The sequence below is a fragment of the Triturus cristatus genome, chromosome 6 (genome assembly GCF_964204655.1).
Source record: "Triturus cristatus chromosome 6, aTriCri1.1, whole genome shotgun sequence".
Taxonomy (NCBI): Eukaryota; Metazoa; Chordata; class Amphibia; order Caudata; family Salamandridae; genus Triturus; species Triturus cristatus.
Window position 1 is genome coordinate 1,773,267,276 of NC_140589.1, and position 12,520 is coordinate 1,773,279,795.

The 12,520-nt window shown below is 45.3% G+C and overlaps 1 protein-coding gene across 1 annotated transcript in view; it reads left to right on the plus strand.

The window, feature by feature from the left end:
- The window catches only part of ELP3 (elongator acetyltransferase complex subunit 3), a 797,912-nt gene that overhangs the window by 737,074 nt on the left and 48,318 nt on the right, over window positions 1-12,520 (plus strand). The gene's annotated exons all lie outside the window — the stretch shown is intronic.

Sequence of the window (12,520 nt, forward strand, 5' to 3'; positions counted from 1 at the left end):
CAGAGATACACAGAATAAACAGTCTGGGCGTTTCAATAAGAATTTATTGAACAGTTGTTATTCATGTGTAGAATAGATGTGCTGTAACAACTATTAGACAGTAGCAGAGATATATGATTAGCAGTACTACGAAATTAAAGGGATGGTACAGTGCTACCATTTTGCAATAATCATGAATATATACAAGTACATAAAACACATGATAAGAAAGTGCGTACTCCTACAATGTCTCCCTAACTAGATGTACCTAAATCTACCTAGCATCTGTGTTGGTGTTATGCCAAGAATCCCTCTACGGTCTAGTCAACCCCATTACCTAAGAAAGGGAGGAATATGGGACCCCGTCCTGGTCTTGAGTTGGACACCCCACAAGGGATGTTAGACCACTGCTAGCTGGAGTGTCTGCATGCAGGAACCTCAGCATCTCTGGTCAGTGTGTCAGCTGGGAAGTCACGGTCTCCTCTGTCTGTCGAAGTAAGACATGATGTATATCTACCCACAGGTCTCCCCAGGGGTCCTACCTTGCAGTTACTGTGTCGGCTTAAAGGATGACGTCTGGCTTGAACTTTATACATAGATATTATACAGGAGATGTTCGTCCTGCTGTCAGTCCTGCTGTGCTTCCAAGAAGCCTCATGCATAATGTATGAGTTTCGAACTAGGGAAAAACCCGCGTTTTGAATGCAGTGTCGTATCTAGGTAAAAGGTCAGTCCCTATGAACCGTTATGTATGTAATATAGGGAAGGATATAGGTAAAAGGTTGCAGTGTTACCTGCGCCTATATAGGGTACCTATATGGAATATAACAAGAGTTGTACTAGTGGGTAGTGAGGTATCTGCTGCGCAAAGTCTGATGGTTTAAGAGTCTACAACCAAATTAGCAAAAGTTGCATCAAAGGGAAATTCAAACAGCCACCACCCCACGCTGTTAATTTACAATTGCAAGCAATTGCTAAAAGTTAGATCAAAAATTGGTTCCCTGAGCAATAACAAGATGTATATGTCTCTATGTTATGTAATGAAGTTTCCAAACATAAGTTCATGAAAAAGTGATAGCGTCCAGTATACGTCCACAATCTTTATTTTCAGATTCTGTAGTTTCTCTGGAAGACTTGTTTATACACAAATTCTGTTCTCAGATAGTACAGCCAACACGTGTTTCGTCTATGGTAAAATTTTCCAAAAGACTTCCTCAGGGCTTAAGCAGCATACTGCACGCCATACATACCTCTCGGCAACACACGCTGGAAGTCCACGCTTCAATACTGGATGAGATAGTAAACAAGGAGAAGTCTGTTACGTGCTGGTCGTTGGAAAGATTGTTAATATGGAACTTGTATTTTGGAAATAGGAAGCACCATACTTGGATTATGATTTTATGGAGATACTAATGAATTAAGGATTACCTATATTGTATATGCTGCTTAAGCCCTGAGGAAGTCTTTTGGAAATGTTTACCATAGACGAAACACGTGTTGGCTGTACTATCTGAGAATGGAATTTGTGTATAAACAAGTCTTCCAGAGAAACTACAGAATCTGAAAATAAAGATTGTGAACGTATACTGGACGCTATCACTTTTTCAAGAACTTATGTTTGGAAACTTAATTATATAACATAGAGACATATACATCTTGTTATTGCTCAGGGAACCGATTTTTGATATAACAAGAGTTGTTTGGATTTCTGAAGTAGCATTGGGGATGATCATTGTTTTGGGAGGATCAGTTGCTTTAGGGACCCCACTAAATCGGTTAGAACATGAAGGCGTTGCACACCTGGGCTGACAACTTCCCTTACGTCATGCACCAAGTGACTTGTCAAACTCACTGGACTCCAACTTGAGTACAAGGTAATACACCTTTTGTCATCCTTCAACGTGTTTTAATATAACGCTCTTCAAACTTTTCTGAAATGAACAGATGTGTGGCTGACAAACTCCTAGTTAAAATGTTTTCCTTTCAGTGATTGTGTGCAGTTGGCTCTTTATCTAGAACTGCAAAGCCCACGTTAGTCCTTGAGAGCCCTGTAAATATCAAGTGGCCATTGCTAAAGTCCTTGAACTTTGGCACAAGATGATAATTGCTGTCTGGCCCTTGTTATCAACCACTTGGTTTAAATTCAAGGTTTGAATACTAGACCGGAAGCAACCTTTTTTTCTGGTTTTGCTCGTCACTTTTTACTAATGTCGTCATATGTGTACTGATTGAAATATATTTAATTGCTGTTGCTTTAGTGTCCATTCAAAGCTCGATACTGCAACATGTGGACAAAACTCTGTTGTTTTGTATGGTTGAGAGTCAGTAGCATGAGTATCAAATTCAAATTCAAGTTATTTTCTGCTACTACGTTACAAACGCCGGTGCCCACTGCTGGTGATGTCACCACAGGAAGCCATAGCTGCCCAGCTGCTTTCCTTCTTGTCCAGGTCTCCAGCTAGTCCTCCTAAGTAGCAAAATGGCTGCTAGCAGTCCCATGCACCTTCTTCCATGTCTTTTGGGTTTCCGCAGACCTGAGGAAAATGGGAGAGTGACCTTTGCCTTTGCCATGCAGCATTTCCTGTCAGCCACGGTCTCTGCAGGTGCGAGCTGCTGTTTTTTTAAATTTCGGGATAGGGATGGTGAAGAGAAGAGTCCTTTTTGAGTGGTGTAGAAGAGGGATAGGACACCAGAATTTTTGCAAATGTATTTTGAAAGGCTCTAATGAGGGTGGTTGGGGGCGAGGGTGGCAGGCCACCAGTTAACTGTATTGTTAGGCCTCGCAGACCTAGCGCTGGAGCACGCATGCACTCCTCGCTCTGCGAGGCTTATTGTGAGCGATATCCTTTTAGAAGGGGACTTGAAGCCCCTCCCATGATTCCTATTGGCTTGCGTCATAGTGCATGGTAAACGGTGGCTTCTCATTGTAAAGGAGGCTTCTTAGTCCCTCCTGGTTACCCCCCCTGTCTCCTTTTGGCCCCGCCCACTCGGACTGGATCTTTTACTGGTGGCGTTACACGGAATGCTTTAATTAGTGTGCGAGCACTATTTTCTTTACTAAAGAATGTGGGAATTGAATTTGCAGTGCGCCCACACAGTACCCACTGGACAATGGCAGGCGCTACTTCCATGCGGAGCGCGCAATGCGCGCTTTCACTTTAATAGTGGCCAACACCCCCCTCTGCCCCCCCAGCACTCGCGGGACAATGGCGGGCATTATTTGTATACAGAGCGCGCAATCCGCGCTTTCACTTTAATAGTGGCTGGCTGCTAGTGTCTTTGCAGGGGTGCCTTAGGTGAGGGGCGTGGCTACATGATGCACGCGAAGAGCGGGTGCATCGAGCTTTAGCTACATCATAGGGAGCGCAACCGTGCATGTCATGCTAGGCGACATGAGTGTTTTGTGTGCTTTGAAGTAATGTCTTTGCAGAGAGCCCCAGTGGCATGGTAAGGGGGCGTGGCAGGCTATACAGGACATGTTGGAAAGGGGTAGGTGTGCGTGAAGGGATCTTGGCCAGCGGGCATGCCAAAAAGGCTAAAAGTGAATGGAGCTGAGCTATGGAGGCAGCGGGTGTGGCTTAGAGGTGCGGGGCCGGCGTGCTTTCAAGCTGCACTGCCGAAAACACGCCTTTCGTCTCCCAGTGCAGCGTCTGGCACAGGACGAGCCGCGGTCGGAGGAAGGGGTACGGACTGCATTTTGGGAAGCACCACTGTTGGCAGAGGCGAGAAACCAAGGACGAGCTGAACATGCTAATCCGGTGCTGCCTCCTCGGCGGCTTGCAGCTCTTCCTCCTCTGCCAGATGGGTTAGTGATTTTTAGATGAATGAATCATATATTGTAACAAAGAACCCCGTGCTGAGGACGGTACCTCAAATCAGCGGTGCTAAGTCCTGTTTTATATATATGACCAGCGAGCAAGGGGTGTATCGCTGTGGCATATGCAATCGTGTGTAATACAATGAGGCTGTACAGCCGTGTAATATGTATTGCACTGTATTATCTTGTAATGGTACTTATATAGCGCTTACTACTCCTGACGAGGCGTTGAAGCGCTTTACGCGGGGCAGTACGCTGCTCCAGGCCTCAATTAATTGTGTGCATGTTCAGCGAGCCTGGGATGCTCATATGTTTGTAAATGTATGTGCATAAGTAGTATATTGAGTCCTCTGTGCACAGCTGTGCGTATGTGTACATGCGCTGTTAAATCGCGGTGCACCACTGTGGGATATTTATATGTGGGCTTCGAATTTGCGGTGCACACGTGGGATGTGTAGTACAATGAGTCCGCTGTGCACAGCCATGGCACATGTGTGCATGCGCTGTTAGCTCGCGGTGCACCTCTATGGGGTTGTGTATATATGGGCATCAAGCCTGCGGTGCACTGTTGTTCACACCTGGGCTTGTGCAGTAAGCGTGCGATGCACAGCTCTTCTCATAAGGTCATAGCCAGTAAACCTGTGGTGTACCGCGGAACACATGTGTGCATGTGCAGTGCGCCCCTTCACTTGGGTCTCCCCATCCCTCTCCCACAGCGAGCAGCTCGCCTACTCGCCTCATCTACCCAGCTCGCCTACTCGCCTCATCTACCCCCGCCCCTGACAGTTACATTTCCCCCAGACTGGCTGGTCGAGAAGAGCTGCTTTTGCCTGATCAGGCTGCGAGCACATTCCTTGCCGTGCAGTGGCAGGCTCGAGCTGGAGCTGTCTGCCCGCTCTCCTGCACGCTCACTCTCAGCTGCTGTCCATGACACCGTGCTGCCCTCGGCATGCTTTCCACACGGCGACGATCGCCAAGAGTTAGGGAAAGGCAGGATTATCTGTACAGTCGTAGTGAGGGGGGCACATCAGCCAATGTGACGTGTGTCTAGGTGTGATGGTAGCAGGTGGCACCATTTCAGTTTGTTTACCTGTGTCATGCACACTCAGGACCGTGTGCAAGGGAGCTCTTGCAATAGCTTGCCCTCGCTGCTATGGTACGCGAGCTTCCTTCGAGAAGATGGGGTTCACCCAAAGGTGCCGTTCAGTATATAAATGAGGCAGGCACTTCTGGCCTGAAACCGGGTTATTTAAATGGCAGCGGTGTCTCTCTCGTGGTGTGGTGTGCAAGCAGCCTTGGACTAGCCCCACTGGAAACAGGACACTACCAGAAGGACTGGCCCTAAAATGTCGATGTGTGCATTTTTTGTGGCGACATTGGCTAGCTTTGTGTCCACGGTGTGTCGGTTTATCATGGCACTGTTAAAATGTCCTCACTTTCTTTGCACTTCACTGCTACCTTCATTTACAAGTAATTACAGAAATCAGTAGGCTTCAAGGGTGGAACTATTATTTCAAACACTGCACAGCTCTACAAGTAAATCTGAAACCGGGAACTTCACTACACACCACATACACTCCATAACACCTGGATAAAACACATTGTCATTTACAACGCCAATAGCTCTAACATAAGCAAATGCGAGACCTATTGCATTTCCAGTGCTTGTTTTTAAAGAAGGGTTAGGGATAGAGGTCTTTAGGAGGTGAGCCATGCTGTGCATGGATTCCAACTGGGTTCTCTTCCACCGCGAAGCTGTGCTAAAGGATTAGCTGTGCAGGCAAAGATGATGTGCGTGGTGGGCATACACAATCTCATACTGGAGATGTGCAGCTGCCAACATGGAGTTTTCCAGCTTGGGGTTTCAAGCGATATCATCGAGGACTTGCGATTCGCTCTCATTCTCTATTTGATATCACTTAGAACCCTGAGGGTGAAAAACACCATATTGTTGATAGTCATCCTGCTATTATGTCTTCATATCTATCATGTGATGTTCTTATATTGATAAACGTAGTCTCTTTGCATGTGCAGGGTCCAAGGACACATTTTACATAACATTTACATTTTATTATCATGATTTTGTAAAGGTAGCATGCTTATTTTTTTGTTAACAAAGCCGGTTAGAGTCATAACAGTCACATTCAGGTACATTTACTAAAAACACCACCCTAAAATCAATTATAAGAAAAAATGGAGCAGAAAACGGTGCTCCTAGTCATAAGCATTTTGCATTTGTGAATGTTGCACCTTCTGTTTTAAGAATTCCAGAACCCGCACCGTCTCAGAATGCATAGCAGAGTTACTTAGGGAGTTCGTTATTTTCCCTCACTGAGCCTTTCTGATTTTATTTTTCACTGGAAAATCCATTCCACTAATTGTTTGATTTCATGCGAAGTCCAAGTGTGTCTACCTCTAAATTCCATTTTTATTCTGGAAGTAGGAAGTACTCTATTCTTTTTTGTGTCTTCTAATGGATAAAATCTCCTTACTTGTCATCTTCAGCCATAAGGCCAGTGCTCAGTATTTTTACATAAGTATCCATCCTTGGTGAGAAGTATTGGATGGACAAGCTTGCAGTTTTCTTTGTCGGCCTTCCAATTCTCTCACCATTGAGGACTGCGACATTTGTAACCAAATAATTTTGCACAAATGTGACCTGCTGTGGCAAATAAACGGAGCAGATTGCTACTAGGTTCTATTCCAAAAAAGTGGTTCTTGGAGATAGGCCCTCTACTTTAAATGTTTTCAGTTTTCCCATATTGTCAATCAGAAAAATGGCAATATTACTGGTAATCCTGGTCCCAGTTGAGGGAACGTTCACGGTCAATATCTTCACATTTGAGAGCATCACTAGTGACCTCGTCAGCATCGAGGCATGCTTCACCACTGAATCCTTACTCTTGACCGAGTTAGGCATCTCCATCAACACTGAGATATCGATCGAACTCGAAAACAGACATGATTTTAAGATCATTCATTTTCAAAGTGTGGGAGATTTATCTATTCTTCCTCAGAGTGTATGGCTTCCTCTGTACCCTAACTATTATCTCATCTGGTCCCTTAACTTCAAGGGGGACAGAGCATCCTAGAGAAGAACAGCCTAGAGAAAAATCCAACACCAGTGGCAAATCCTTTCACTGTCACTGGAAGTCTAGCTGGGGACATAAATCAAATTCATAATAGACCTTATTATCAGTCGTTCCCTTCAGAAATCTCTATGGTGTATTGCATCCTCATGTTTCATTAATTGAACCTACATGAAGAAATATAAACAATGATGCATCAGGCCTAAAAGTCATCAGTAGTGTCTGAGGTTTTTCACGCAGAACCCCAAGCAAGACACTTGGGCCCTAATTACGATGTCGGGCGGACTTCAGTCCGTCCAACACCGTTTTGGGTCAGGAACCGACCGACTGACCATAGGTCGGTGATTCCAAACACCCAATCACAATGCGAAACTCACATTTCCCTATGGGAGCTTGTGCAACAGTCGGAAACCGGCTGCAGCACGAGCTCCCATAAAGAAATGGGAGTTCCTGTAAATCCTTGCACCACGTGGATGCACCTCACTGTGCCTGCTACAAAGTGGTACAGGGATTTACAGGGGGGCACCATAGATGCCGCCAACCAGAGGCCCCCTGCCAGGGGCCCCCGAAGTCACTTTCTGTCAGGATTTTCATGTCGGAAAGCCGCTCATGAAAAGCATGTTAGAAACCAACATCATAATCCCGATGGCGAGAACGTAGTCCGAAAGGGCTTATGTGCGGCCTCCGATGGGCTCTTAAAGCCTGTTTAAAGACAGTCGGTCCCACCAGGCCGGTTTAAACTCCAACTGCCGACATTGTAATTAGGCGGTCGAACTTTAACCAAGGATTTCGGTCGAAAGCCTGCGAACTACGGTCAGAGGCTTTCCAACCGACATCCTAATGAGCCCTTTGGTCTGTCTGGTCCTAGGTCTCTGAAAACCAATAATGGATACTTTTCTGACTTCTTGTTCAATAAGAGCATAGAGGAGACCACAAAAATAGGTCATGTAACTTGATTCCCAGTCACCGAGAAAACCCACCATCTGGCACACAGATTTATTATTTGCAGTTTATTACCTCTTCCTGTTTGGCACAGTGAAGATGCATTAATGCTAAGGCTTTTTGAACGTAGGTTTACCACACATTGGTTGCTCCCTAGCCCTCCTTGATCTAAGTCACTGAGATTCTGCCTTCTGACTGCAGATATAATTTTAACATCTTAAAAAAATGAATGATCACTTCAGATCAGATGATCCGTGTGGCTTCAAACAAAAGAATTATCAACAAATGGGTGCTTTCTTGGGATAATCATGAGACATTCATCCTGATTATGTGTGACCTTCTTAACACTCCAAGCACAGGAGAATATTCAAGATCCGCTTTTCACATACATGTACCGAAATTCAAACAATGAAAAGAATAGGCTGTAAAATTGCTCAGTCATTAGAAAAGGCAACAGCTCTCCCCATTGCACCGTTAGGAACAACAGCACCAGAGGGTTAAAACCTGCTGGCAGGAACTGAAGCAGCAGCATCCCCAGCACCAACAGCAAGCCTTCCACCAGTGAGACCAGCCTTCCAACAGGGGTAGAAGAAAGTTATATCCATATCTCCCCTAAGAAAGCTCCATCACCCTAATCCAGTTGTGCAACACTCGGATAGGAAAAAGCATTAGCATTCTACAGCTATTGCTCAGTATTGCATAAATAATATGAAGACTCTTCATTCTAAACCGACTAGTCTCCAAGCAATGCAAAATTCAGTAAAGAATGGCCAAGAATGTTCTAATACTCCAAAGGAACAAATGTATCTACTTCTGCTACTTTTTTGCTAATTGAAAAAGGCAGTCAGTCCTGCTTCCGTCGGTTACCTATTGCTTTAGAGCACAGACCTCATGCTCCTGGATTTTGAGAAAGCATTTGATTCCTTGGATTGGGATTTCTGCCCCAGTTTTTACCCTCTCTGGGATTTCATTAAGGTGCTCTGTGCTGATCCCTAGGCACAAGTTAGGGTTGCCTGTGTTGTATCCTCTCCCTTCAAGGTCCGCAGGGCCACCAGGCAGGGCTGTCCACTCTCCCTGTTATTGTTTGCTCTGGCTATTGAACCACTGGCGATCTGGGTGCGCTGTTGGGGCCAAGTCTGCGGTTTACAGTGACTCGTGTTGTATGCTGAAGATGTTCTGCTGTTTCTCTGTCAGCCTCACATTACAGGACACCGCCTCCTGCAGATGCTCTACTCCTACGGCGATGCCTCCTGACTGGTGGTTAATTGGGTTAAATTACTCCTCGTTCCTCTTCAAGGGGCCAAGAGGTAGTTGACTGGTAAGACTGCATTCCGGTTCATAAATTAAGCTTTCCTATTATTGAGATATCATTTGTGGAGCACATTGGCACCATTAGTATTAAGTCAGTGCCAAGACGCCTGTAGGCAGTTGCGCGCTTTGAGAATTTTAAAGCAAATCAAATTTAGCAGTGACCATTGCACTGGAGCCCATTCTTGCTTGAACTTGACACAGCTGTTCTGTATGACCCATCGGGACTTGGCTAAATGGGCCACCCTTACTCTTAAAGTCCTAGGAAGTGTGGCACTTTTCAAAATGATTGCACTTTCCCGGCTCCTTTATACTTACCAAAATGTTCCCCTCTCCGTCCCCCAATCCTAGTTTAACAGTTTATCCGGGACGCTACACTCCTTTATGTGGAAAAATAAGACTCCACGAATAGCGCTCTTGAATTGTGTTCAGTCACCCTACGATGGTGGAATGGTGATGTCCAATGTTCAGCTGTACTCTTGGGCCGCACAACTTCTGGGTGTTTGGAGATCCCGATGACACTGCATTTCGTCTGGACATCTCACTTCTGGGCTGCCAGTGTATCCTGCAATACTTATATGGCACTCCACCTTCTTGTTCTTTGCCTGAGACCACAAGGACCACTCTCCTGTATTGTCGACAGACCCTCCATCAGATTGGGTGGGACCGACAATTGACGCAGGCGACGTCCTTGTGGTTGGCCATTGGATGTCCCTAGTTTCCACCATAAAGGGATTTACTTGCTGTGACCTTACTGGGATTTCTTACCTGGGGGACATCTGACGGGGCTCCCATATGAAGTCCTTTCAGGACCTTCAGGAGGAATTTAGTCTCCATAAGACCCAATTCTACAGGTTTTGCAGTTCCACACACTGGCAGAATACCATCCGTCTTCGCATGACCTGCCAAAGTGTAGTCCTCTGGAGGCCCAAGTCTCCTCCTCGCCATGGGCCGTACAGCATTTCAAGAATATACTGCTCCCTGATTGTGAACTCCCCCAAAACTAGGGTCCTTGGGGGCCTATTGGCCACAGGGAACTGGTCATCACCTCTTGCTTACACCTCATTCAACACAAATTACTTCACACTGCGTATTATACCCCGAGACGACTTTGGAGAATGGGTGCTTTCCCTATGCCTGTCTGCCCGTGGTGTGCGGCAGAGGATGGCAATTACTTCTATATGTTGTGGACCTGTCCTGTCATATCTAAATACTGGCTCTCCGTCTTCATGGCTCTCTCCGAGTTCTGGGGAGTCCCTTTGACTGCTCACCTCGTGTGGCCATGTTGGGTGTTCTGGAGAATGTCGGAGGACCCAGGGGTGAGCATGCACTGTTGGTATTGATGTTGTGGCTCAGCGTTACATTGCTTTCCGCTGGATATTCCCCACTCCACCAACTATTAAGGAATGGTGCTCCATGATGAACTGGTGTGCTGAGGCCAAAGAGCCCATTTACTCAGCTGAGGTACGTCTGGAAGCATGTGAAGATCTGGGGACGGTGGTGGGACTTTTATGGCCTTGATGATAGCCATGCAATCCTTTAATACCTTTTCTATCTGGTGTCACGTGTGATTTCACTATACTGCACGCTGTTGTAAAATCAATAACATTTGGATAAAAAAAAAAAGGCAGTCAAAACCTGAACTCCAACACATATTAGGTCTGAAAAAATCTGAATACCGCAATCCTGTGGATCTGAAAAGAAAAGTTCAGAATGTTGGCACTACACCAGACTTTCCCCCAGTCATTTCATTGAGATTATCTATGCACCACACAATTACTACTATTTTTACTTTCATATGCACACCATAAGGAAACAGGAAAGATCTCCACAATCCATTTGTATTTCTTCAGACGATTGCTACTGAGGTCACCTGCTCTGATATTCAGCAGATATTTGTGTTACTTCACAACTTTAGGGGATATTTCTAACACACTGGCACCTGTGCAAGTGTCTGGCTTCCTAATTTAACATTTTCGACTTTTCTTTTTTTTGCCTTAAAAATATTGCCAAAAGAGTACGTTAACGAATGTATATTGTGATTAGGACTGGGGAAAACTTGGAACCAGTCATGCTGCATTTTATTGAATGCAGTTTGGGACCTTTATTTCGGTGTGCAATAAAGTAAGAATTGATGGTGGATCCAAAATGTTGTTTATTCTTCAGGATAAGGTTGACATCTTAGGTTAAACGAATGGTAGGTTTAGGGTAGTTGTAGCAGTAGTTTCAGTAGGAGAAACAGCAGCCTCACCGGGAGCAGCTGCTCAGCCCACACACCAACTGACATTTCACTCAACCACACACCAGAAACATTCCATGACATCACTCACACAATGGCTGAGCGGCTGGGCACAGAATACAAAGGAAGGACTAAACATCAAGAAGAGCTGGATACCACAGTACATTTTATTAAAATACGTGGTTAAAGATTTCCACTGCATGCCATTATATATCTGCTGTAAAAAGAGCAATATTTACTTTATCACAATGTATAAATATGACTTAAGGTGAATGGTATTAAACGCTTCTGGTCATTTTAATGGTAATGAATACATTTAAAGTGTCTTGCATAAAGAAGTGATACATTGGATACTCTACAAAAGTGTTTCACTTGGAAGTATAAGACATTCAGTTGTCATATTTTTTTTTTTTTTTTATTTATTTATAGCATTTGTAGAGCGCTACTGTAACCCTACGGGCATCCTGGCGCTGTGTACATATTGCTGAAAATACTGTGCCACAGAGGAGGGGGGGAGTATAAAGTTCTGGTGAAATTAGAATTTGGGGAAAAGCCATGTTTTCACCTTTTTACGGAAAGCCATCAGTTCGTCTGTTTTCCTGATGTCGATAGGCAATTTGTTCCACAGATGGGCTGCGGCTAAGCTGAAAGCTCTGCCGCCATAAGTGGCTTTCCTGATTCTGGGTATGCTTATCAGGTTGGAAGATGAGGAACGGAGGGACCGTGTGGGTATATACCATTTGAATTTCTTTTGAAGTGGTCGGGGGCCCATTCCGTGTACTGCCCTAAAGACAATGCAGAGGGATTTAAAGCAGATCCTTTGATGTACAGGTAGCCAGTGAAGATCGGCTAGAGCGAGGGTGGTAGAGGATCTTCGCTCTCGGGAGAGTGCCAGCTTCGCTGCTGCCGTCTGGATGCTTTGCAGTCTGGAGATCAAATAGGCCGGGGATTCCAGAAGCAGAGCATTACAGTAGTCCAGGCGGCTGAGAATGGTGCTCCTAACTATGGTGGTTCTGACCTGCGCTGGTAAGAGGGGTAGCAGCTTTCGCAGTCCTCTCATCAAGGCGAAGCAGCTACTCATCTGCTTGTTGACATTGGTCTCTAAGCTCAGACGGTCGTTAAAGCTGACTCCGAGATTCTTCACTG